We start from the raw sequence: 26,967 nt of genomic DNA, 5'->3' as shown, positions 1-26,967 counted from the left end.
AGAATTGACTTTTGTTAGATAAAATCTAATGACATGACTGAAAACGTAGGTCAAAATTTTCAAGTAGGTACATATAATTTTCTATTATTATGTCTAAGAGTCTTTTTGTACTCAGATATTTATGTATACCTATCTAAATGATCTTTATATTAAGGCTATGGGTACATAATTCGCAAATATTTTACTGCTATCCCTACCTTTTCTGTCTTTACATGGCAGATTACGTGTAGTAAAATTCACACTGGTATGGATATGTACATATTACTAGAATGTCATTCTACTTGACAATGTCATAACTAGCTTAAAGAGATGGCTTTTGAATGTTCTTGGATAACTGTTATTTTTTGTATAATTGCAAATTATTAATTCAGTTAATAAATGTGATAATTTTTTCACTAGCTATGTGTTCAGTGATTGTAATAATTTATATGTACCTACAACAAAAACTAACACTGAATCGAGAAAAGAGGAAAAGTGTTAAAAGTGATTTTTTAATAATATATTGTTACTATGGAACGCTTACAATGTTGAACATCTTTAACAACAAAATAATTGGATCACAGAATATATCTTAATGTATTCTCTGCTTCTATCTTCCATAAATAATACACAATAAATAACTTTTTATAGAGTTCACCTCTTAAATCAATTATTTATCAAATACACTAAGTATATATCAATATTATTTAATCAACAGCTAAAAATATTCCCGATTCATGTCAAATAATTATTTAAAATTGTCACTGATTGTCAGTGTCTGACTGACAATATTCTATTCGACTAATATAAGTGCGTTGTATGACAAAGATAGATTTGGAAAATATTACCACGGACATTGTGTTATTTTTTTCGAATCCTGAAAAAACCAATAAATATTTTTGAAAAATCTAAACGCAGAATGAAAGACTAAATAATTATTATTACCGAGGTCCGAAAGTCCCTTAGAATAAATAAAAAGTTTATTTTGAATGAGATATTTGAAATTAAAAATAAACCATTATAGAAGTTCTCAGAAAATTATAGAAAATAACACACATTATCATAACATTATAGAAGTTCTCAGGGACTTTCTCAGGGAATAACGTAATCTTTCATTCTGCGTTTAAATTTTTTAAAAATACTTATTAGTTTTCTCAGGATTCGAAAAAAATGAATCCCCATTTGAATAGCATTGCAGCCGAAAAAACGTACCGATCCTCTTAACCATAAATTAATAGTTGTAGGCACTCTGCGCAAAAATTAGAGTGACATACCAGCGGAATTACATCCTGTGGTTATATTTTGGTGTTTGTTCCGTTTTTTTCCCGAGTTAAATCAACAAACAACAATAATCTGACTACAAAAAAGTGTGTAGGGCTTGAATTCACTTAAAGCTGGATGAATGCTTTGCTTAAATGGAGAAAATTATAATCGAATAAAACCTACACTACCATCACTCAATTGATTTTTAAAAGCAAAATAAAATCCTCTAACTTTTCATTACTGCTAATAGTCTAGTCGCAACATAGGGGGTCCCGTGGGCACTTTTAGGTCGCCGCGATTTGATGGTGGTATTATAGGTTTTTTGGCTCGCTGAATCCAATGGAAGTGGTCTGGAAGCCCAAATGTGGTGCGTTTAATTGTTATTAACAAATTATGGTAAAATTAGGGGTTTTTTCAGGAATTATTAGAAGCCCTCTAATAAATTGGTAGTGTTAAGATCTTCTCTGGTGTATTTTTGTTCGCTGAATCGAATGCGACTAGTCGCGATTACTCAAATGTGTTCTTATTTTGTTAATAACAAAATAATTGTTTATTCGCCGAAATGCGTTATCTACAGCAAGTTTGTAGTCTTTTTCATAGTATTTTTATACGCTAAACCACGTTCCCACTTTGTTATTAATAAATTATTGCAAAAATAACGGTTTATAGTACGTTTGCTCACGGTTTTTGCTCTGAATTTTAAAAAACCACTTGGAATGTCATGAAATTTGGCACGCACGTAGCTAACATGTCAAACAAAACAAGTGATATTGTGCCGATGTGTGCTTTTACCCTGGGGGTGAGTTTCACCCCGTTTCGCGGGTGAAAAAAGAAACCTTTAAAATAAGTCCGGAATTGGATAAACTGATTAATTCTAAGCAACTTTTGTTTTATACAGTTTTTTCACTAAGTCAACACTTTTCGAGTTATTTGCGAGCGAATATGCTCATTTTTCAACAAAAAACCCAAATAACTCGAAAAGTATTGACTTAGTGAAAAAACTGTATAGAACAAAAGTTGTTTAGAATTAATCAGTTTATTCATTTCCAGACTTACTTTAAAGGTTTCTTTTTTCACCATCGAAATGAGGCTCACCCCCAGGTTAAAAGCAGACATCGGCACAATATCAATTCTTTTGTTTGAAATGTTAGCTACGTGTATGCAAAATTTCATGTCAATCCAAGTGGTTTTTTTTTTAATTTAGAGCAAAAACCGTGTGTGAACGTACTATAAACCGTTATTTTTGCAATAATTTATTAATAACAAAGTCGGAACGTGGTTTAAGCTATCGCGACTAGTGACAATCGATTTAGCATATAAAAATACTATGAAAAAGACTACAAACTTGCTGTAGATAATGCATTTCGAGCTTTTCGCCGAATAAACAATTATTTTGTTATTAACAAAATAAGAACACATTTTGAGTAATCGCGACTAGTCGCATTCGATTCAGCTACCAAAAATACACCAGATAAGACCTTAACACTACCAATTTATTTAGAGGGCTTCTAATAATTCCTGAAAAACACCTAATTTTAGCATAATTTGTTAATAACAATTAAACGCACCACATTTGGGCTTCCAGACCACTTCCATTGGATTCAGCGACCCAAAAAACCTATAATACCACCATCAAATCGCGGCGACCTAAAAGTGCCCACGGGACCCCCTATGTTGCGACTAGACTATAATGTTAACAGCAGTGTCGTTTATAATACAACTGTTGTATTTCTACTGGTCTGAATGACTCTCTTGATAATGTATGTTTTGTCTACTGCCTCCATATTATAATCATCATATTGCAGTGCACATTCCGGTTTTTGAATATACATTATCTTTAGTTTTTTTACCACCATCTTTCATATTGCTAGAATGAAGGGCAGTTATTATAGCTCTATAACTTAGTTGTACCGTCATGGATGGCACATATTTCCAATTTGGTTTTAATGTGCAACAATCATTTATTCGATACTGATGTAACTTATCAAACATAAGTATGTCTCATTTTGTCTCCAATGGCGATAAACCTCAAATCGAGCCTGGCCTCCTCCAGTATTCGCATCCATGCATTCCTTTCCTTGGTTGTTATCTTCCAGTTATCCACCCTGAACACATGTCATCTCTAGCATCCATGCTCACTTCGTCTGACCACCGTTTTTTTTTTTTGTCTTCCCACTGGGTGACAACCCCACCACAGTTTCAGCAATCGTTCTGCTAAGAAGAGTTAAAAGACTGATAAGTTTGTACATACTTTAATGAATAAAGGAAATGACAATGTAGTATGTCAAAGTGTGTAAATAATTTATTTCTTTAGCTGAGCGCTTTCGACATGAACGTCATCATCGGAGCTAATGGTCAAATAGTAAAAAAGTACCGCCACATTGAGGTGTAATCATGTGCATCTTATGAATATAAATATGAATTTTGATTGAAAATGCTAAGTGCTTTGTCCTCCGTACAACCCCAAACAGTAAAAAACAGAAAAAACGGCCACATACACGTTGCACAAACACATAGAAACTTTTTTAATGGTATGGGTGTAGGTATCACCCATCCATTATTGGCCTGTCGTCAGCTTGGCCTAGTAGAGACAGCTGACTGACAGGCCAATAATGGATGGGTGGTACCTACACCTATACCATGAAAAAAGTTTTTATGTATTTGTGCAACGTGTATGTGGCCGTTTTTTCTGTTGTGGGGTGGGGGTGAAAAAACATACGTTCAAAATACTTATGTCCGAAAATGGATAAACTGACTAATTGTAAGCAACTTTTCTCTTAGAGAGGACAAAAGTTTTTTTACTAAGTAAATACTTTTCCAAGTTATTTGCAAGTAAAAATGTTTATTTTCCAAAATTAAACACTTTAAAACGATTTAATTAGTTCTTCTCGAAAATTGCTCAATTTTTGGTTATTTCACGTTGAAATATTCGATTTTTAATTTGACGAATAAGAACGTATTTTTCATGACCTATAACTTTGCATTGATTGGGTTTATAAACTTCATTATTACACGATTTTTTTTTGTTTTTTTATAAGCTACATTTGTGCTAGGAATAATTTTTCGATAAAATATTTACCTTTTGAGTTATTTGCGAAAAACCGCCTGAAAACATTGTTTTTTGTCGAAAAATCAACATTTTTTTATCGCAAATAACTCGAAAAGTATTGACTTACGTAAAATACTCTATAGAATGAAAGTTGCTTAGAATTAGTCAATTTATCCATTTCCTGACTTTAAACGCCCGTTTTTTCATCCCCGAGAAGGGATGAATGTCACCCCCCAAGGAAAAGCAACCAACGGCACAAATTCAACGAAGTGGGAGGGTAAGTAAAACCTAAATCCAAATGTTCATGCAATTCGGAGTTGACCCTGAAAATTACACTCCAAAACGGTCATTTAATAGGCTATTGATTATGTATTATAGAAAGGAACTACAACGTTAACGGGGTTTTATTATTTCATATGGTCAATGAATCTCTATATATGAAAAAACCGCGGAGTGCTACCATTTAAAGGGGTGCGTTTTTGAGAAATGGGCGAATTAGTCCCTGGGCACAGGTTACATTAGGGTGAGTTCTATGCACTTTTGATACAAACACGTCTACATAAAAATTGTTCCTGGTTAAATGTCCTATCTAAATATAAGTTTTTAAAGTCAAAGATACTTTTTTTACAAAAATATATTCAAAAGAAAAAGCACAAAGAAACCAAAAAGAAAGAAATTTTGTTTTTTGTCCCATAACTTTTGTCCACGGGGATATAGGTATAGACATTGCTTCACGGAAAAGAAACTTACAAATTTTGTCTTTAAAATGATGTTTGGTAGTGGCCATTAGAATTTACAGTTTTCGAAATATAATTTTTCAAAGTTCGCCACTCACAGCAATTTTGGGCAATTTTCCTTGTTATTTCGCAAATATTGTTCTGTAACTTTTTTCTACGTAACTTTAGGTATATGCAATGGCACATGTAAGAGGAATAGAAATCAATTACCTTTAAAATGGTCTACTGTATAATGTTGTACGACTTCTTTTAAAGAGGTTATCTTTTTCAAGACTTTATACTTTTAACGAGTTTTTATATTATTTACGATTATTTTTTAAATTTCCCATTATAACTTTTTTTTCTATATGGTATATATTATATAATAAAAAAGAAAGCTTATTCTGTTTACTTTAAAATGGTGTATTATAAAAAATTCTAGGGTTATTTTTGAATAAGATATGCTTTTTCAAATTGTAATAAGTACTTGCAACGATTTTTGATTTTAGGATTATTTTTTAAATTTCTCCTTATAACTTTTTTATGGGATTGTGTGTTATGATTGAATCTTATTTTTTATAGGTAATACTTTGGATCCACTTGACTCGGCCGGGCAAACTTACTTGACTTGACTTGACTTGACTCGGCCGGGCAAAAAATATGGATTAATTCCAATATTTACTATCAAAGCTCCTGCACCATAAGCTTTGCTTGAAAAAATAGCATGTAAATGTACCAAAGGATGTACAAAAAACTGCGGTTGTAGGAAGATAGGAATTAGTTGTTCAATATTCTGCAAAGGGTGCATGTGCGTGGGTAGTAATTGTGGGAACTCTAAGATAACTGAGGTGTCAGAGGAAGATATTGCAGCTAATGCTAACGAAGAGATCGACTTTGATTTTAAAAAATTTTTAAATGTCAACGTTTAAATAATTTTAACTAAAGTGATGCTTTTTAAGACTAATGTTTATGTAATTTTTGTAAAAGAAATAATTTTAAATAATACAGGTAAAAAATATCAAAGAATTACTCGGTTTCCATTATGTATTTTAATATAGATGATAATATATAGATAGTATATTCATGTACAAGAAAAAAAAAGTTATAATAAGAAATTTCAAAAATAATCGTAAAAAATGTAAAAAATAATACTTTTTTATATTAGGTATTATATAATATATAATATATTGTATAATAGTTACAAGAATAAAAAACCGCTAAACGCCGTAAAATTGAGTGGCGCATAAAATATTCCAGCTACAAAAGATCTGATATGAATGTTACGTGGCGCGAAAATGGATTTTCATTTGATGCAAAACAAAATTCTAGTTTTATTTTAAAAGATTTTTCCATAATATTTGCTAAATTTGAAGTAAACGCGCCACAAAAGAGTAACTTTGATACAGTTTGAATTTTGAAACTCTTTTGTGGCGCGTTTACTTCAAATTTAGCAAATATTATGGAAAAATCTTTTAAAATAAAACTAGAATTTTGTTTTGCATCAAATGAAAATCCATTTTCGCGCCACGTAACATTCATATCAGATCTTTTGTAGCTGGAATATTTTATGCGCCACTCATTTTTACGGCGTTTAGCGGTTTTTTATTCTTGTATCAGGAGTTTTTCAAAGTTATTTATAAATTAAATGTATGAAGTTGAATGCAATGTTCCTCTATTACACGTCAAGCTTTATAAATGGTCACCTTTGTTGCATTATCTCCCAAATCATCTAGTGTCCATCGAATGTACACTAGATTTTTTCTATTCGAAATAGATTGAAAAAAAATATATTGAGATGGCCGGTAAATGAAGTCGGATTGCCCATTGCCAGATCAAATTTAGCGTCGTAACCACTACAACTCATAAACCATTTGGGGAATAATCGTTAATTGGATTATACTTTTGTATCTTAATAACTTCTCTAAACGGCTTAACCGATTTTGATCAGTAAACATGAGTTTGAAACGTATTGACCAGTAGTATCTGATGGATCTAAGGTCAAGTATGATAACTGAAGCTATTATGTACAGGAATTATTTAGCTTTCGAAACCGTTTTTCCCACAGAAAATAGATTTTATCATATTTATGAAGCCTATAACCTAAAAATTTGAATTTTCCCGGATATGAGGTATACATCGTTAGATTCGTCTTGAGTCCTTATACAAACGCTAAGTTATTGGCACAATTCGTACGTTGAAATGTTGAGTAATTGTCGAAAAACCAAAATTTTCAAAGTTTAGTTTTTCAGTTTTTCGGCTATACTGAGCCGTGTGTATGTCTGATCCTGACGGCTTGGACACCATTTGAAAGCTTAAGTCAACACTATTGATTTGATATATTTGCGGTTCTCATGCCTCTTCTTGATCCGAATATATATACCCCCAAAAAATATGCCGTTTTGTACCTACAAAGTCCTATAGCTGGCTTATGGGTGGTCAAAAGTCACAAACTACACCGGTTCTAAATCGGCCCTGACCCCCTCTTTAAATACAGAGAAAAAATATCAAATCGGTTTAACTTTCAAACACACATACATACATATCCACAAACATTTTCCCTTTTTTACATAAAAATTGAGTCACATTTCTAAGCTCTATAACTTTTGAATGGTATAACCGATTTTCAAAATTAGACATGCGTTGGAAAGGTAATGATCAGTTCTATTAGAAACCGCAAAGGTTGGACTTAAATTTTCGAAATTTTTGGGAGTTTTAGGGACCAGAACAAAAAACAGACCCCAAATAGGAAGGGCCGTAAAATCGACACCCTTGGACCAAAATGGATGGTTGACATATGAATGGGTGAGCCTTTTTCTGAACTTGAAGATGGGAGTTGGCACAATTTTCAATTCAGTCAGATTTAGAAAATTGAAAATTTCGTGTATATAATAGTGTCGCGTGTAGGGGGGTGTATTTCTGCGCCACTGGCGAGAACTGCCGTTATCTGGTATCCTTGGACTATCCACTACTTATTGTCAAATTTTTAAACAAATCTATCCATTCTGTAAAAATTGCGAAGTGAAAAATTTCAGTTCCTGGACTAATTATACCTTTGGAGCTCTATAATTTCTGAACGGCTTACCTGATGTTGATCACTAAACATGAATTTGAAACGTATTGACAAGTAGTATCTGATGCATCCAAGATCGAGTATGATAACTGAACGTATTACAGGAATTATTGAGCTTGAAAAACCGTTTTTCCCATAAGAAATAGATTTGATCATACTTATGAACCCTATAACTTAAAAATTCGAATTTTCCCAGATATAAGGTATACACCGTTAGACGCGTCCTGAGTTCTTCTACAAACGCTCAGTTATTGGCGCAATTTGTAGGTTGAAATTTTGAGTAATTGTCGAAAAACCAAAATTTTCAAAGTTTAATTTTTCAGTTTTTTGGCTATGGTGAGCAGTGCGTATGTCTCAGCTTGATCGCTTAAGGGCCATTTGAAAGCTTAAGTCAACCCTATTAATTTGGTGTATTTGCGGTTTTCCTGTCTTTTCTCGAACCTAAGATATATACGCCCAAAAAATATGCTATTTTGTATCTACTTAGTCCTCTAGCTAACTTACGGGTAGTCAGAAGTCAAAAATTAGACCGGTTCTGAATCGGCCCTCACACCCTCTTGAAACACAGAAAAAAAAATTGAGATCGGTTTAACTTTTCCACATACATACATACATACAAACATACATATCCACAAACATTTTCCATTTTTTAAATAAAAATTGAGTCATATTTCTGAGCTCGATAACTTTTGGATGGTACAACCGATTTTCAAAATTAAACATGCGTTGGAAAGGTAATCTATGTTATCAGAAGCCGCAAAGGTCGGGCTTAAATTTTTGAAATTTTTGGGAGTTTTGGGGACGAGAACGAAAAACAGGCTTTAAATGGGAAGGGCCGTAAATTCCACACCCTTGGACCAAAATGGAGAAGTAACATATGGATGGACGAGTCTTTTCGTAAACTTTAAGATGGGATGTGGCCCAATTTTCCATTCAGTCAGGTTTAGAGAATCGAAAATTTCGTGTATATATAGTGTCGCTTGTAGGGGTGTTGTGCGCCACTGGTTTTATTTTTATATTATATTATAAAAAAATCGTTAAAAGTATAAAACCTTGAAAAACCATAATCTCTTTAAAAAAAAATCGTACAACGTTATACAGTAGACCATTTTAAAGGTAATTGATTTCTATTCCTATTACGTGTACCATTGCATATACCTAAAGTTATAGTATAAGAGCTGTGAGACATTTTTGAGTAGGTATTTTAGGCAACCTGAAAAATTTTCAGGTGATTCTTCTATGATAGTCTAATACAAAAATGCCGGTCTGGCTGGAGGGTAGCGGTTATTTTCCCCAAAAATCCCCCCAAAATTAAAAAAAGGGTAAACATTGTTATTACAAAAAATATCATTGATATGACTTGAAAGTAAATTTAAATATTCAAATATAAAGAAAATAAACAGGCCAGGCGATTTGAGGGCGATTTTAACTCTGCAAGATACTTGCATCGGCGCCCCAGGATTATTTTCAGGGGGTGCATCTGAACTTCAGAAGATTTTATTTGAATTTGTACATACTATTAACGAGTATAAAATATACAACTATACATGCATAGATATGTACATTTCTTCCGGACAGGGAGGTGCAATTGTTATTTTGACAGGGTATTTTTTAATTTTAAAAATAAATATTCTAAAAAAGACATGTTTTTTTGGTAAAATTTTAAAATTGTCATTTGATCAAACAAATTATGCGTGCATATAAATGAAAAGCGCTATAGGTAAGCAGCAGTGTGAGAAAGAGCGTATACCGATAGCTGTTTGCGTCCTCTGTTGTAGCTGATCGAGTCCGTTCGCTCGAGAAAATCACGTGACCTGGCGATATCCTTGTTGTTGTGCCTCGAAACATTAGAGTAATTATTATATATTTTATAGTTTTTTAAGTAATTTTTGCTTAATTAAAGGAAAATAATACGTACTATACAATAGATTTTGCAAATATGATAGAACAAGACAAATTTATTATTATAAATATATCGGTAGAAAAGTATAAAACTATAAACTAAATTAATTCTGTATCCGAATCTTGTACTTCTTCTTCAAACTCCTCATCTGAGCTTAAATGTTCATTCTCTTCTTCTTCTTCGTCAGACTCCCCTCGAGACTCAGATTCCTCTTCTACATGATCTGTAAATAGTTGTAATATGTATTTAGAATTAGTTAAAAATTAATCAGTGATTAATTAATTGAGTTGCTACGTATTCTCTGTCCTTGTATACGGAGTCGAAGCCTGGACAATCACGGGCGCATCTAAAGAAAGACTTACCATTGTTGAGATATGGTGTTATCGAATAATAAATCGAGTAAAAAATATCATGGACACAACACTTAACAAACACGGAAACATTGAGAAAGATGATAAAGGCAAAAGAAATACTCAACACTATAAAGAAAAGAAAAATGAGCTAAAATAAATATACATTCTCTTCTTCGTCAGACTCCCCTCGAGACTCAGATTCTTCTACTATTCTACCTGATCTGTAAATAGTTGTAATATGTATTTAGAATTAATGAAAAATTAATTAGTGATTAATTGATTGAATTGCTACGTATTCTTACTTATATACCAATGCTTAATACTTCATACTGTTGAGTATTTCTTTTGCCTTTTTTATCTTTCTTAATGTTTCCGTGTTTGTTACGTGTGTCCATGATATATTTAACATTATTCGATAACTCCACATCTCAACAATGGCAAGTCTTTCTTCAGATGCGCCCGTGATTGTCCAGGCTTCGACTCCGTATAAAAGGACGGAGAATAGGTAGCAACTCAACTAATTAATCACTATTTAATTTTTAATTAATTCTAAATACGTATTAAAACTATTTAGATCATGTAGAAGAGGAATCTGAGTCTCGAGGGGAGTCTGACGAAGAAGAAGAGAATGAATATTTAAGCTCAGATGAGGAGTTTGAAGAAGAAGTACAAGATTCGGACACAGAATTAATTTAGTTTATAATTTTATACTTTTCTACCTATATATTTATAATAATAAATTTGTTTTTTTTTCTATCATATTTGCAAAATCTATTGTATAGTACGTATTATTTTTCTTTAATTAAGAAAAAGTTACTTAAAAAACTATAATATATAATAATTGCTCTAACGTTTCGAGGAACAACAACATGGATATCGCCAGGTCACGTGATTTTTTTGAGCGAACGGACTCGCTCAGCTACAACAGAGGACGCAAACAGCTATCGGTATACGCTCTTTCCCACACTGCTGCTTACCTATAGCGCTTTTCATTTATATGCACGCTTAATTGGTTTGATCACCAGGCAGTTGGAAAATTTCACCAAAAAAACCTGTTTTTTAGAATATTTATTTTTAATATTAAAAAATACCCTGTTAAAATAACAATTGCACCTCCCTGTCCGGAAGGAATGTACATAGCTATGCATGTATAGTTGTATATTTTATACTCTTTAATAGTATGTACAGATTCAGATGAAATTTTCTGAAGTTCAGATGCATCCCCTGAAAATAATCCTGGGGCGCCCATGCAAGTATCTTGCAGAGTTAAAATCGCCCTCAAATCGTCTGGCCTGTTTATTTTCTTTATATTTGAATATTTAAATTTACTTTAAAGTCACTTCAATGATATTTTTTGTAATAACAATTTTTACCCTTTTGTTTAATTTTGGGGGGGATTTTTGGGGAAAATAACCGCTACCCTCCAGCCAGACCGGCATTTTTGTATTAGGTAATCATGGAAGAGTCACCTGAAAAATTTTCAGGTTGCCTAAAATACCTACTCAAAAATGTCTCACAGCTCTTGGACCATTACGTAGAAAAAAGTTACAGAACAATATTTGCGAAATAACAAGGAAAATTGCCCAAAATTGCTGAGAGTGGCGAGCTTTGAAAAATCATATTTCGAAAACTGTAAATCCTAATGACCTGTACCAAACATCATTTTAAAGAGAAAATATATAAGTTTTTTTTCTGTGAAGCAATGTCTATACCTATATCCCCGTGGACAAAAGTTATGGGACAAAAAACAAAATTTCTTTCTTGTGGGTTTCTTTGTGCTTTTTCTTTTGAATATATTTTTGTAAAAAAAAGTATCTATGACATTAAAAAGTTATATTTAGATTGGAAATTTAACCAGGAACAATTTTTATGTAGACGTATTTGTACCAAAAGTGCATAGATCTCACTCTAATGTAACCTGTGCCCAGGGACTAATTCGCCTATTTCTCAAAAACGCACCCCTTTAAATGGTAGCATTCCGCGGTTTTTTCATATATAGGTGTCCATTGACCATATGAAATAATAAAACCCCGTTAACGTTGTAGTTCCTTTTAGCTATCTTATTTTGAATATAATCAATAGCCTATAATGGGCTAAATGGGAAATAGTGGCACAGGACCGACAAACATGGAAGGTAATAGTAAACGCGGCAACGACTCACGAAGAGTTGTAACGTCATTGATGATCCGTTTTTTATAATTGTTTTTTTAAGACCATCAAAGTCATTTTCGATTCCTTTTGAAAGGGTATACATACGAAGGCAGACATAAAAGAAATGAATATTTTTTGCTTATTGTATTTAATGCTTACTAATAGTGTAATTATCTTTGTATGAAGATTATAAATTTAATACTGTAATAAAAAAATGTGCTTATGATATTAATGAAACGTTCACATGTGGTCATATTACAATTCAGGTGATATTTCAAACAGTGATAACGTCAGTCAAAACATTCTGCTGGTATCATTTGTTTTTTATTTACTAATTCTTAAATCTTACTAAAATAAAAAAATCATGTTTTAAGTACATAAACGCAGATAGCAGATTTATTTACGTAAAAAGTTACCATTTTCACGGTTTTAATTGCCTGACAGTTTATTAATGGTATTGATAAAAATAACAATGCCTAGACGTGAGGTGAAAGTAGCCTATAAAAATATGACTTCCTACGATTTTATTTTTGTGTTAAATAATACAAAGGTTATTTTAAATTTCAGTTTTTCTGTGCGATATTCAGGAAATACCTAGTAAACTAATTTGTTTTCTGTACATACATATTTATCAGATGGGTGATTTTTCCCTCGCTATTTAGTCGAGGAAATGAAACTGAAAAAATGGCAAAACCTCGTAATTTTTTCGTCAAGCATCGATTTGTACAAAAATTTGGGATTAGGCACATTTCACACTCTAGTTCATTTTCTATATTGAGCCGTTGTACGCTTTTGGTTTTTTAAGGGTGAAAACTACCCCTAAAAAAACTACTTGTAAAAAATTATAAATAACATTTTAAACTTTAATATTGTCAACATTTGGTTCTTATTAGTTACAGAATGATTGTTTTATGCTTTAAGATATACTATCATAATATTTCAACCCTTAAAACCACCCTTGTTGGAGCTATATATAAAAAATTACTTATCCTAAAAGAATAATTTCGGCTTGCATCGATTTACATAAAAATTTGGGATTAGGATCATCTCACCCTGTACTTCATATTCTGTAACATGCTCAAGGGCGTCGATTATTTTTAGGGATGTAAACTACTATTGTCATAAATTATATAAAATCATTGTAAACTTTAATATGGGTAAAATTTGGTTTTGATTGGCTAAAATAATGATTGTTTTATGCTTTATATAATATCATAATATTTCAACCCTTTAAAACCACCCTTAAGAACATTACAATTTTTATAAGTAGATAATTTACCCCCTCCGTGGCTCAGTGGTAAGAGCGCCTGCCTTTGGATCGAAAAAATCCGATAGGTTGTGGGTTCGAATCTCACCAGGGTCAGAAATTTTTCATTTATTATAAATTAATAAATGAATATAGTTTCTGTCCTTGTGGGATCGGTGCTCACCGGAGGGACCGCAGACGTTCGGATACAATTAGCGTCTCTTTGCAAAGACAATGACGTCGACTTTGCAATGTAACAAGACACTTACTCAACACACACACACACTACACATTACTCCCCTGACTTAGTGATAAGTTATACAATTACGTGGCTAAAGGTTCTAGTTCTAAACCAAGGCCAAAATCAGAGAAAAAAAAAGTAGATAATTTAATAGATCTATACAGAAAAAAAGTAAAATTAAAGAATTACAAAAACATTTATTTACACAAAAATACGAATTTACAAATATGTAGAAGTACAAATACAAATGGTTTTTAAGTCATCTTCCAGTATACGAACCAGTTTTGTGGTATTATAAATGCATTGAAAATGTTCCATAAGCGGACTATTCGAATATTTCCAAAAAAAAACTTTTATAAAAATAGCTCCTTTATTTTTGGCGATAAAAAGTTTTTTCAAAAATGATTTTGTAGAATTTTTGAAGAGCTATAAGACTGTGTAAATTAAATTCCGTTAAATCCCTTAGTTTTTAATTGGGGTGGGTTTAAAGGGCTCGAATATGGGGGTGTTTGCTCGTAAATAAGGGTATATAAATAGCTATATCTCGCTAACTATTTACTATAATGAAAATCTATGCACAATATATTTTTAGTTATTCAAAAAGCTGCAATTTAGTAGTTAATCATTTTTTTCGTACCTCCAGTATTTTCGGAGATATTTTAAAATAAAAAGTGAAAAATACGAAATTGCAAAAAAATCAATTTTCCTTAAACCCCAATTTTTCTAAAATTAGGCCTTTTAAATAGGTCAAACTTCTTGGGTGTATTGACAATACAAATATACAAGGAATTACAGAAAGGTGAAGCCCAATTTTTAATTAGGAGGGTAGTTAGGGGTTTATTTTCACTGATTTTTCGTAGAGGAAAGCAGGTACCGACCTTTTTTTGATCATAAGTCGCTCTATTATTTTCATGCTAGAAATTTTTTATTATTATTCTTTAAAAGGTTTAATTGTATACTTTAAAACAGATAATTTAAGTTTTCATCGAAAAATGCAAATCTTTCCCGTTATTTGACTCTGAATATTTCAAATTATGCATTTGACGAGAAAAGCTAACCTTTAACATGCCGTATCTCGGTTTGAATAATTGGTCTTAAAGATATTATAGAAAAAGAATTTAGTTTGTATTACTAAAAGATACAATTGTGTTATCTGCAGTTTTTTTGATTAAATGCATATTTTTCGAGGAATTCTCAAAAACCCTCTAAAAAAGTCTATTTTTTCGACGAAAACTATTACTTTCAAGCGCGAATAACTCGAAAAATATTAGTTTTACGAAGAAAATGTAAAAAACATTTTTTCTCAGAATTACCTTTTACATCGATTTACATGGTTAAAATGTAATAAAAAATTCCCACCCACGAGATGGGGTGGCAATCACCCCCAAGGGATCCTTTTACTATTCCCTACCTTCTGTGAAAATTTCAAGTATATCCATGCTGGACGAAAAAATTGCGAGCCAAAATTTCCTCTACTAATTTTACTTATCTGAATAATAGACCTTCCCCTCATTTTTACAGAGTTCTCTATCTTGTGCCAGTTGCATCCATGTTGGTCCAGCATGCTTATGATTCCAAGGTCTCCAATGTAGAACTATTATGTTCTATCGGTTCTTCTTCTGTTTTAGGGTATGACCAGCAAATTTCCATAAGTTTCGCTACTTGAGTCGAGGAGTCATTACTTTGGTTCTACTACAAATACAGCTATTTCTTTTCCTATCTGACAATCTAATTGTGGGCATCTGTCTTTCCAGATTTCCGTGTTCGCTAACTTTTCTATATTATACCTGGTAGATGTCACAAGAATTGATACCAAATACCAGGGGAATGGCTAAAGAGAGTAATATTTTCGCTGTATAAAAATGGCGATGAACATGATTGCAAGAACTATAGAGCCATTACTCTTGTAGTTACTGCATATCCAATATTTGGCCAAATGGTTTTTGAGAGACTTACAAAGGATGTATTATTAAATAAATTAAGGATATTATTTAAATATCTTTTAATATCAAAGTAAAAAACTCATGTTGTAATAATTGGTATAATTTTAATTGGGAATTAAAATTTAAAGGGATTACATAAGTGTTCAGAATGAAGGTTTTCGGATCTATCAGTACATCTGCTTCTTACGATGCCTATCCGTTCCGGATGTTTGCGATCTGCATTGCTATCCTAATTTTGCTTGCTGCTATTCTGAATAGTCCAGTTGTCGATATATTGAACCACTTTCTCAGGTTTTGAAGCCAAGATATTCTTCTCCCTGCTTTCCTTTCTTCTGTTTCCAAATAATTACCCTGCACTGAAGAATGGGTTGCAACAAGCCTTCATTCCTCATAACATAGCCAAGATATTTTAGTTTGCGCTCTTTGATGATGTGAATTATCTCGCATTCCTTGTCCATTCTACGTAGGACCTCAACTACACACGAAATTCTTGTTAACAACTATACCTTTTAGCAAATCAAAGAATTCACATATTTTGGATCCCTAGTAAATACAAAAAACACTAAAAACGACGTTGTTCTGAAGCTATTTTCTTGTGGCATTTTTATAATCAAGTATATTCAAATGGGAAATAAGCCACAATTTTACCTAAAAATGATTTTATTAACGTTTCGACGCCCAAGTCGGGTGTCGTTGTCAAAATACAAAATAATACTAAATAAACAAAAATGTTGTTGCTTAGTAAAAAATTCTTCTAATAATTTATTTAATCTGACTCATTTATATCGGCAATTCAGACACGTATTATACATTTTTATATTCTTGAGTTGGGATTGATTTCATGTAATCGAATGAACTATCTTTTAGTAAAGTCGTCCCAGGAACGCAACTCATCAATATTGGCAATATCATTTTAAAGTCGTCTACTTTAAAATGTATAATACGTGTCTGAATTTCCGATATAAATGAGTCAGATTAAATAAATTATTAGAAGAATTTTTTACTAAGCAACAACATTTTTGTTTATTTAGTATTATTTTGTATTTTGACAACGACACCCGACTTGGGCGTCGAAACGTTAATAAAATCATTTTTAGGTAAAATTGTGGCTTATTTCCCATTTGAATATACTTGATTACTAAAAACGACAAAATAAAAAGACGCATAGCAATAGTAAACAGAACTCTCCATGGTCTTCAAACTTCTTCGACATTAAAACCCTAAATGTGCAGTAAAGCTTAACACGTACAAGACCTTAATTAGACCGGTTTTGATTTATAGAGCTGAAACATGGACTTTATCCCAAAACGACGAGAGGCTACTTAGAATTTTTGGCGTTATTTGGTCTATGGCGAAGATACAACTTCGATATTAACTTCTAAGGTGCGGAGATCCAGATGGGCTTTTTTTGTGTGAGAGTGGGAATCTTCTAAAGACCGTACCTGGCGTGTGTTGGATTCAGAGTAAACGGAGTACATCCGAACGCAGTTCCCCCTCTGGGGGAATTGCATCCGTGTTACAGTGCCTACCAACTAAACTCTCGGCTTACGCGCGTGGCACGTCTTTCCAGACCGTTCTCTCGCGCGCGCAGCCTCCCTTTTTCTACTCTTTTCTTTTTCTCTATATTGCTTTTGTTTACCCCTGTTATCTCTCTCTTTCTATAATTTCTTTTATTTTAATGATTTTTGTCACAGCCTCTATCACTTCTTTAAACTCCCTTTCCACCTTTGTCACTATGGCCATAACATTGTTTGCTCCTAAGATGCCTACTTTTGCATATAGCTCCGCTCTTTCGTCATTAAACTTTCTGCATTCAAACACGCAGTGTTCTGCTTTGTCGCTTACTCCACAATCTACGAAGCTATCATCTATTGCCTTGCCCATCCTCTCAAGGTATGCTCTAAACGATCCGTGTCCTGTAAGGAATTGCTTGAAGAAGTAGTTCGTACTTTTATATTTGCACTTCACCCACTCCTCCACGTCAGGGATCAGAGTCCTTGTCCATGCAGCCCTCCGCTCGCTTTCCCACTCTTCTTGCCACTTTGTAACGGTTTCTCTCCTTTCTTCTGTCTTCTCCTCGTTAGTCTTGCCGTATGTTTTGGCTCTCTCTCTTTTACCTGCATGTGTATTGGTGGTACCCCAGCTATAACTTGTAAGGCCACCGTCGAGGTCGGTCTGTAGGTACACACGACCATTAATAGGGCTTTTCTTTGGGCTTTCGCTAAGATTTTTTTGTACTTTTTTTTTGTTTATTACTTGATGCCGCATATAGGATTGTGGAGTGTACCACTTCCATTAGGATCCTCCTTTTCCCCTTACCTGGGCCTCCTATATTAGGCATGATTATTGAAAATGCTGTTGCTCTCTGTTCTGCCTTATGTGCAGCATATTTGACATGTTCACCAAATATCTGGTTACTGTCCAGCATCACTCCCAAGTATCTAACCTTTTCGGCCGGCGTCATTCTTTCTCCTTCGAGGGTGAAGGAGATGTGCTCTCTGTCTCTAGGTCCTTTTAATATCAAGGCTTCCGTTTTGTGCGTAGCGAGTGTCAACTCTCGATCATTCAGCCACGTTTTCACCCTTTTCAGTGCAGCATTCGCCGTGTTCACTATGAGCCTATTTTCGTTGTGCTCTACTAGAACGACCAGGTCATCCGAGTAAGCTATAGCCTGTGTCCCCTCTCCTAGATCTTCTTCTAGTATGTCATTGTAGAGGATGTTCCAGAGCAACGGTCCTAAGACCTAGCCCTGTGGCACCCCCGCCGATGTCTGCATAACATCTCCCCTCGCTATGTTAATATTTCTGCTTGAGAAGTATTGCTTCACTATATTTTGTAGGTATGGGGATATTTCCAAATTCTCCAGTATTCCAGTTATTACTCTCCAGCTTGCACAGTTGAAGGCATTTTTTATGTCCAGAAAGAAAGCCACCAACCACCTGCTCCTACATGTGGCAGTTAATTGCGCGATCCGACTGACTGCATCGATTGCGGACTTCCCTTTCCTAAACCCATATTGGTGTTCAGACAAGCCCCATTTCTCCATTACTCATTTTTCTAATCTCGTCTTTATAAGTATCTCAAAGACCTTGCCCATCGTGTTTAATAGGCATATCGGTCTGAAAGCTCCCGGTTCCCCAAGTTCTTTCCCAGGTTTGGGAATAAGTAAGAGGTTTGCCTTTTTCCATGCCTCTGGGAATTTTTGCTTTCTGAGGAGGTCATTCATGATATCTTTCACCCATGGAGCTTTTCCCTCTATGATTATTTTAACAATTTCTGGTAGAACTCTGTCGGGTCCAGGTGCTTTCCTATCATTGAGTGCTTTCCCTGCCTCCATCAACTCCTCCATAGTGAAGTCTTCTGCCGGCGTTTCTACATGCCAAGGTGTGAATTCCATAATCTCTCTCTGTGGGAATAGCTCTTCTGCTATCTCTCTTCTCCGGCTTTCTTCGATTTTGCGGATACTACTTCCTTTGAGATTTTTTGTCACTATCTTATATGCATCACCCCAGATGTCATTCTCGAGGTTATCGCACATTTCTTTTCAGCACCTTTTCTTTTCATTCTTGATTTTCTTTGAGAGTTCTTTAAAGTTTTCAATCGCTCTATCTCTTCCTCCACCAGTTGGTTCTTCTTTTTTATCTCTAGTGATTTTTCTTCTTAGTTCGATATATCCCCTTCTTATTCCCTCTATGTTGTCTGTCCACCAATATGGGCGGCTGCTTATTCTTCCACCTTCTGGACAACACCTTCTGGCCAGCTCTTTTAGTTTTTCGTATCCCTCTTCATAATTGTTGGGATATTCTTCCATTGCTCTAATTTCTTCTTTTAGCTTCTGTTTATCGATGTGTTTCGTTCTTCTGCCATCGTTAGTTTTTTTACGTTCTATCTTATCTTAAATAGGATTTCTATGGTGGGTAAATATTTCCCCTTCCAGTACATCCCATTCAGCCGTTTTCCTCCTCATCGTCGCAGTCGCTAGCGTGACATCTATGTGAGTCTGACTTTCTCCTCTAACAAAGGTTGTTTGGCGTTATTAAGGGCCGCTAGGTTCATTACTTGTATTATCTCATTCCACATGTCTCCTCTGTGATCATTTGGTGGTGCTCCCCATATCACAGATTTAGCATTTATGTCACCCGCAATAATCAGTCTTTTTTCCCCTCTTGCATGACTAGCTATGTCGTCCACTACTTTCTTGTATTCCCTGAGTGTGTTATTGGGAGAGATGTAGGTCGCCACCAGCACGAACATTCCAAGGTCCAGGACAACAAATCCCTCCTTCCTTGAGCATGTTCTTATTCCTATTTCTCTGTTTCTAATATAGATTGCTACGTCTTGCTTCTTGTCTACAATCCATCTCCCTTTAGCTGTAATCTTTTTATTGGGCTCGGATACTATTACTAGATCCGCTCCCGTTTCTTCCCCTCTTAACGTGAGTATGTCATGTGCCGACCTGCATCTCCCCAGGTTTGCTTGTAGTATTACTACCCCTTTAAATGCTATTGTTGGATTTAATTTATTGGCTGACTCCCCCCCCCCCCACTTTGTGCTGTGGCTGTTCTATCTTCGTTAAAAAATTTCCTTTACTCCGGACAGTCGTTTGTGTCCATTCTGTGTTCGCTGTTACATATTCCGCAGTAAGGTGTATTTTGGCAGTTTTTCGCATCGTGACCTCTTTCCAGCAGTTAAGGCACTTGTCTCCCCCTTTTCTTTGTTTGCATGTAGTTCTTGTGTGTCCAAAATGAAGCTATTTTCTTGTGGCATTTTTACAGTTTTAACTATTTATAATGGGAAATAAGCCACAATATTATTAAACGTTAATAAAAATCATTGTTTAATAATATTGTGGCTTATTTCCCATTATAAATAGTTAAAGTCCAAAATGAAGGCATGCATAACACTTCTTTGGCCTATATCTGGGCACCACAATTTTGCTTGTGACCAACCCTATTCTGACCCACTTCTTATGGACACATTGCTAAGCTGTCATATAATGAGCACACGAAGAGATTGACATTTTCAAACCCAGAGGGCAGAAGAAGTAGAGGATTGCGGCCGCGAAGAAGATGGATCCATGATGTGGAAGGAGACCTTCAGATTATAAGGGTCAGAAGATGGAGGAAAAATAATCCTAAGAAAAACTAAAAAAAAAACTAATAAACAACAATGTAAATGAATGCTTGTTGATCAAACAGAAAACTTTTGTAAAAATAATGATCCAAGAAAAACACTAAAAATAATTATTGTGTCCACTAGTTTACTGATAAATAAGTTACACTTTAGTTTATTTTACCTTTAAGGAAAAAGGCAATTCCAGAATATACTTGGTTTAGTGTAAGACTCACTAGCTACAATCCAATAAAACTTAACACTATTAAAATAAAATCTCAAATATTTCTTTTTTACAAAGGTTAATAATCCCAACACATTTCTCATGTAGTCATCCTAAATGGTTGGGCTAAAAATAGGACGGATAAAAATGAATAATTATCTCACATTTATAACGAAAAAAATGAACCTTTCGAACATTTAAATTGACACAATATACTATAAAGTTTTGCACGAGAAATGCATCAGATTTTATGACCAAACCCCAGGTCCGTGAACTTAGCCCGAAAAAGTCGGGAAAAAAATGTGATCGATACCATTCGATTGTCCATTGATTGTCCACCATGTTATTTCGTTAGTCCACCCATCAATTTTTTTTATAAACAAAATTTTTTTTCGGGCTAACTTCACAAATCCACAAATTTTCGAAAATTTAAAAAAACTCTTGCTATATTGTTTGTCCATGTTTGTCCACCCTCTCTGATGTTTTTAAAATAATTTTTTTTATATATATAATTATTGCTTACGGATAATAGGACAGTACCGCCGAAAAAGTACTTCAGACATTAGAATGAATGTTTATGCGGGAGCAGAATCTCGACTACCCATTTGTCTACACCCTCGCAGCGTTTGTCCAACCCCTTAACGTGCATAACAACCCGTTGAAGACTTTAATTTATTTTTTTTAATTCTCAACCCGGGCCAAATTCACGTCCGTTTAAAAACGCATTTAAACGTTAGGTCAGGTTCAGAATCCCAACTACCCGTTTGTTCACTCCTTCGCCGCGTTTGTCCAACCCCTTAAAGTGCGAAACGACCCCCCTGGAGATTGAAATTATTCTTTTTAATTCTCAATTCGGGCTAACTTCACGTCCGCTTAAATGCGTATATAAACGTTAATTCGGGGACATAATCCCAACTACACGTTTGTCCACCCCTTCGCAGCGTTTGTCCAACCCCTTAAAGTGCAAAACGACCCCCCCCCCCCCACAGATTGTAATTATTTTTTTATTTCTCAATACGGGCTAACTTCACGTCCGCTTAAAAACAAATTTACATGATATTTCAGGTTCAGAATCCCAACTATCCGTTTGTCCACTCCTTCGCAGCGTTTGTCCAACCCCTTAAGGTGCGAAACCAACCCGTGTTATTTGTAATTATTTTTTTTTATTTTTTAATTCGGGCTAACTTCACGTCCGCTTAAATGCGTGTTTAAACGTTAATTCGGGAACAGAATCCCAACTACCCGTTTGTCCAACCCCTTAAAGTGCGAAACCACCCTCCTGCAGATTGTAATGATTTTTTTATTTCTTAATTCGGGCTAACTTCACGTCCGCTTAAATGCGTATTTTAACGTTAATTCAGGTGCAGAATCACAACTACCCGTTTGTCCACCAATTCGCAGCGTTTGTTGAAATTACCTGTTAATTGAAATTATTTTTTTATTTCTTAATTCGGGCTAACTTCACGTTCTCTTAAATGAATCCCAGAATCCCAACTACACGTTTGTCCACCCCTTCACAGCGTGTGTCCAACCGCTTAAAGTGCCAAACGACCCCCCTGGAGATTGGAATTATTTTTTTATTCTTAATTCGGGCTAACTTCACGTCCGCTTAAATGCGTATTTAAACGTTAATTCGGGGTAGAATCCCAACTACACGTTTGTCCAACCCTTCGCAGCGTTTGTCCAACCCCTTAAAGTGCGAAACAACCCCATGGAGATTGTAATTATTTTGTAATTTCTGAATTCGGGCTAACTTCACGTCGGTTTAAACGCGTATTTTAATTACAATCTGCATAAGGGTGGTCTCGCACGTTAAGGGGTTGGACAAACGTTTCGAAGGGGTCGACAAGCGGGTAACGTTTAAACACGCATTTAAGCGGACGTGAAGTTAGCCCGAATTAAAAAATAAAAAAAATAATTACAAATAACAGGGGGTTGGTTTCGCACTTTAAGGGGTTGGACAAACGCTGTGAAGGAGTGGACAAACGGATAGTTGGGATTCTGAACCTGAAATAACATGTAAATGTGTTTTTAAGCGGACGTGAAGTTAGCCCTTATTGAGAACTAAAAAAAATAATTACAATCTGTGGGGGGGGGGGGTCGTTTTGCACTTTAAGGGGTTGGACAAACGCTGCGAAGGGGTAGACAAACGTGTAGTTGGGATTCTGTCCCCGAATTAACGTTTAAATACGCATTTAAGCGGACGTGAAGTTAGCCCGAATTAAGAAATAAAAAAATAATTAAAATCTGCAGGAGGGAGTTTCGCACTATAAGGGGTTGGACAAACGTTGCGAATGGGTGGACAAACGGGTAGTTGGGATTCTGTTGCCGAATAACCGTTTAAATACGCATTTAAGCGGACGTGAAGTTAGCCCGAATAAAGGAATAAAAAAATAATTACAAATAACAGGGGGGTGTTTTGGCACTTTAAGGGTTTGTACAAACGCTGCGAAGAAGTGGACAAACGGATAGTTGGGATTCTGAACCTGAAATAACATGTAAATGTGTTTTTAAGCGGACGTGAAGTTAGCCCGAATTGAGAAATAAAAAAAATAATTACAATCCGCGGGGGGGTCGTTTCGCACTTTAAGGGGTTGGACAAACGCTGTGAAGGGGTGGACAAACGTGTAGTTGGGATTCTGCCCCCGAATTAACGTTTAAATACGCCTTTAAGCGGACGTGAAGTTAGCCCGAATAAGGAAATAAAAAAATAATTACAATATCCAGGGGTGTCGTTTTGCACTTTAAGGGGTTGGACAAACGTTTCGAAGGGGTCGACAAACGGGTAACGTTTAAACACGCATTTAAGCGGACGTGAAGTTAGCCCGAATTAAAAAATAAAAAAATAATTAGAATCTGCAGGAGGGTGGTTTCGCACTTTAAGAGGTTGGACAAACGGGTAGATGGGATTCTGTTCCCGAATCAACGTTTAAACTCGCATTTAAGCGGACATGAAGTTAGCCCGAATTAAAAAATAAAAAAAATAATTACAAATAACAGGGGGTTGGTTTTGCTTTTAAGGGGTTGGACAAACGCTGCGAAGGAGTGGACAAACGGGTAGTTGGGATTCTGAACCTGAAATAACGTTTAAATGCGTTTTTAAGCGGACGTGAATTTGGCCCGGGTTGAGAATTAAAAAAAATTCGTCAAGGGGGTTGTTTTGCACATTAAAGGGTTGGACAAACGCTGCGAGGGTGCAGACAAATGGGTAGTTGAGATTCTGCTCCCGCATAAACATTCATTCTAATGTCTGAAGTACTTTTTCGGCGGTACTGTCCTATTATCCGTAAGCAATATATTATACCTATATATAAAAAAAAATTATTTTAAAAACATCAGAGGGTGGACAAAAAAAATTATGTGGTGGACAAACAATATAGCAAGAGTTTTTTTAAATGTTCGAAAATTTGTGGATTTGTGAAGTTAGCCCGAAAAAAAATTTTTGTTTATAAAAAAAATTGATGGGTGGACTAACGAATTAACATGGTGGACAAACGTGGACAATCAATGGACAATCGAATGGCATCGATCACATTTTTTTCCCGACTTTTTCGGGCTAACTTCACGGAGCTACAAACCCCTGGTTGTCATAGATATTATAAATCTTCGTGCAATTGGAAAATACTTACAATTTAAGGGCGTAGTTCGCGCAAAATTTCGCGCCGATTAAGTATTTTTGAAAAATTTAAACGCATAATGAAAGATTAAATTATTACCGAGGACTGAAAGTCCTTGGGTCACCTACAACAGGGGTCACCAATTATATTTCCTGAGGGTCCGTTTCGGAAACCTATGACACTTCTGGGGTCCGGAGTTAACACTACCTGTCTGGCTGTTCCAATTCGGTAAACAAATCAGAAGGATGCAGTGCTAAATTTTTAGGCAGAAATTGTTTTTAACAGTTTTTTGTAAATCCAAAACATCACCTTTTTTGCTCCCGAAAATATGTTTTCAGCATTTTTGGGTCATCTTAAACAAAAAAGATTTTCTCTCATTTTTCTCAAAACCTGATAGATTTCAAGTTTTAAGCGATTTATAAACTGAAAAATGCGAAAATAAGCATTTGCGAAGCTTGAAAATTCATGTGTACATTATTAGTGTTCCAGTTGTCAAGTGCCTAAATTGAAGTTTAAACATTCAATTTCAAGATTCTGCTGAGTTATCGGGGTTTATTTCAATTTCGACCGTTTGTTTTTATTGGCGTACTTAATTAGCACATTGGCAATAATTAATTGAATAAATAAATCATTAAGAAAAAAATATGTTAATAATAAATTATAAAATTTTAATAAATATGAAGTATTTGTTGGGCATTTTTTGCATAAGTACGTATAATATGTATAATAAGTGCGACAGAGACGCACCATAAATTGCGATGTGCGGCGAATTAAAAGTCGAGTGGACTCGGATAATTAACGATTAAAAACAAAAGTCTATATTGAAGTAAGTCCCGATTACTCGTTAGAATCTTGAAATTAAATTTATAAACTTCAATTAGGCACTTGGCAACCTGAAGACTAATAACTTACGTAAGAGTTTTCAAACCTCAAAAATGCGTAGGTATTTTCACATTTTTCAGATTTTAAATCGCTTATAACTCGAAAACTTTCAAGAATGCAGGGGAAAAAGACCTGTTGGAAGACCTAAAAAGAGAAGGGAAGACGAAGTCGATGAGGATGCCAGGAACTTCCTGGGAACACGTTCATGGAAAAGAACAGCGGTAAATCGAAATAATTGGAGAAGCTTGTTGAGGGAGGCCGAAGCTCGATTTGGGCTGTAGTGCCATTGGATGGATGGATAACTCGAAAACCATCAACTTTTGAAAAAAATGACAAGAGACCTTATTTTTAAATACAATTTTCGGGGCTGAAAGGTAATTTTGAATTTGTATAAAAAGATTGTTTTACCCGGCATCCCGGGCCCCTTCTGATTTGTTTAGGGGGGCATTTTTTAACAGGAATCCACAAAAAAACCTTATCAGAAAATTTGTCATTCTTTACGAAATTAAATTATCAGTGAGAAAAATGACATTTTTTATTATGTACAATCTGTCTGAAGTTTGAAGGGAGATCTGTACCGATTTTTAATAAAGTTCATTCTTGATAAAGCGGCTTCGCACACATAAGTTGAGTCAAACATAATATACAATTTCATCGCCAAACATTTTCAAAATCGCCAAACACTATATTCTGAATTTAATGACGGTCCGCACAAAAGTAGCTCACGGTCCGGATGCGAACCGCGGTCCGCTAATTGGTGACCCCTGACCTACAATATGCCATTTTTTAAGAACCTATCTATCGAGTATAGGAGGAATACCTGCAATTAAAGTATTTGAGTAAATACAATTAAGGGGTAAATATAATTAACACTGGATCTCTTAATCATCAAACAATATCTATTATCCGGTGCTGAACTTCATCATCATCATCATCTGATGATGATGGATTGATCTATTAAATATAGTTCTCCTGCTATCTAAATTTTATACGTCTCGTACGACTTTTTCTAAGGCTATGTAAAAAAGTTGACACGCCAGCGCGTCTCCCTGCCTTAACCCCCTATGTATTTTAAATGGGGTTGACAAGTCGTTCTGATTTTTTACTGCTGATAGCATCGTCGTGGCCATTGTCACTTTTATCATGCATATGAGTTTTTTGGAATTCCTCATTCATGGCGTTGTAAGGACTTGGTCTTGTGACACGGTACTGAACTTAA

At 34.7% G+C, this 26,967-nt stretch overlaps 1 protein-coding gene across 2 annotated transcripts in view; it reads left to right on the top strand.

The window, feature by feature from the left end:
* LOC126884287 (E3 ubiquitin-protein ligase UBR2) overlaps positions 1 to 26,967 on the top strand; it is a 155,376-nt gene that overhangs the window by 20,705 nt on the left and 107,704 nt on the right. The gene's annotated exons all lie outside the window — the stretch shown is intronic.

This window comes from Diabrotica virgifera, chromosome 5 (genome assembly GCF_917563875.1).
Source record: "Diabrotica virgifera virgifera chromosome 5, PGI_DIABVI_V3a".
Lineage (NCBI taxonomy): Eukaryota > Metazoa > Arthropoda > Insecta > Coleoptera > Chrysomelidae > Diabrotica > Diabrotica virgifera.
Note: the sequence above shows the minus strand (reverse complement) of the source record. Positions and strands in the feature narration are given on the sequence as shown.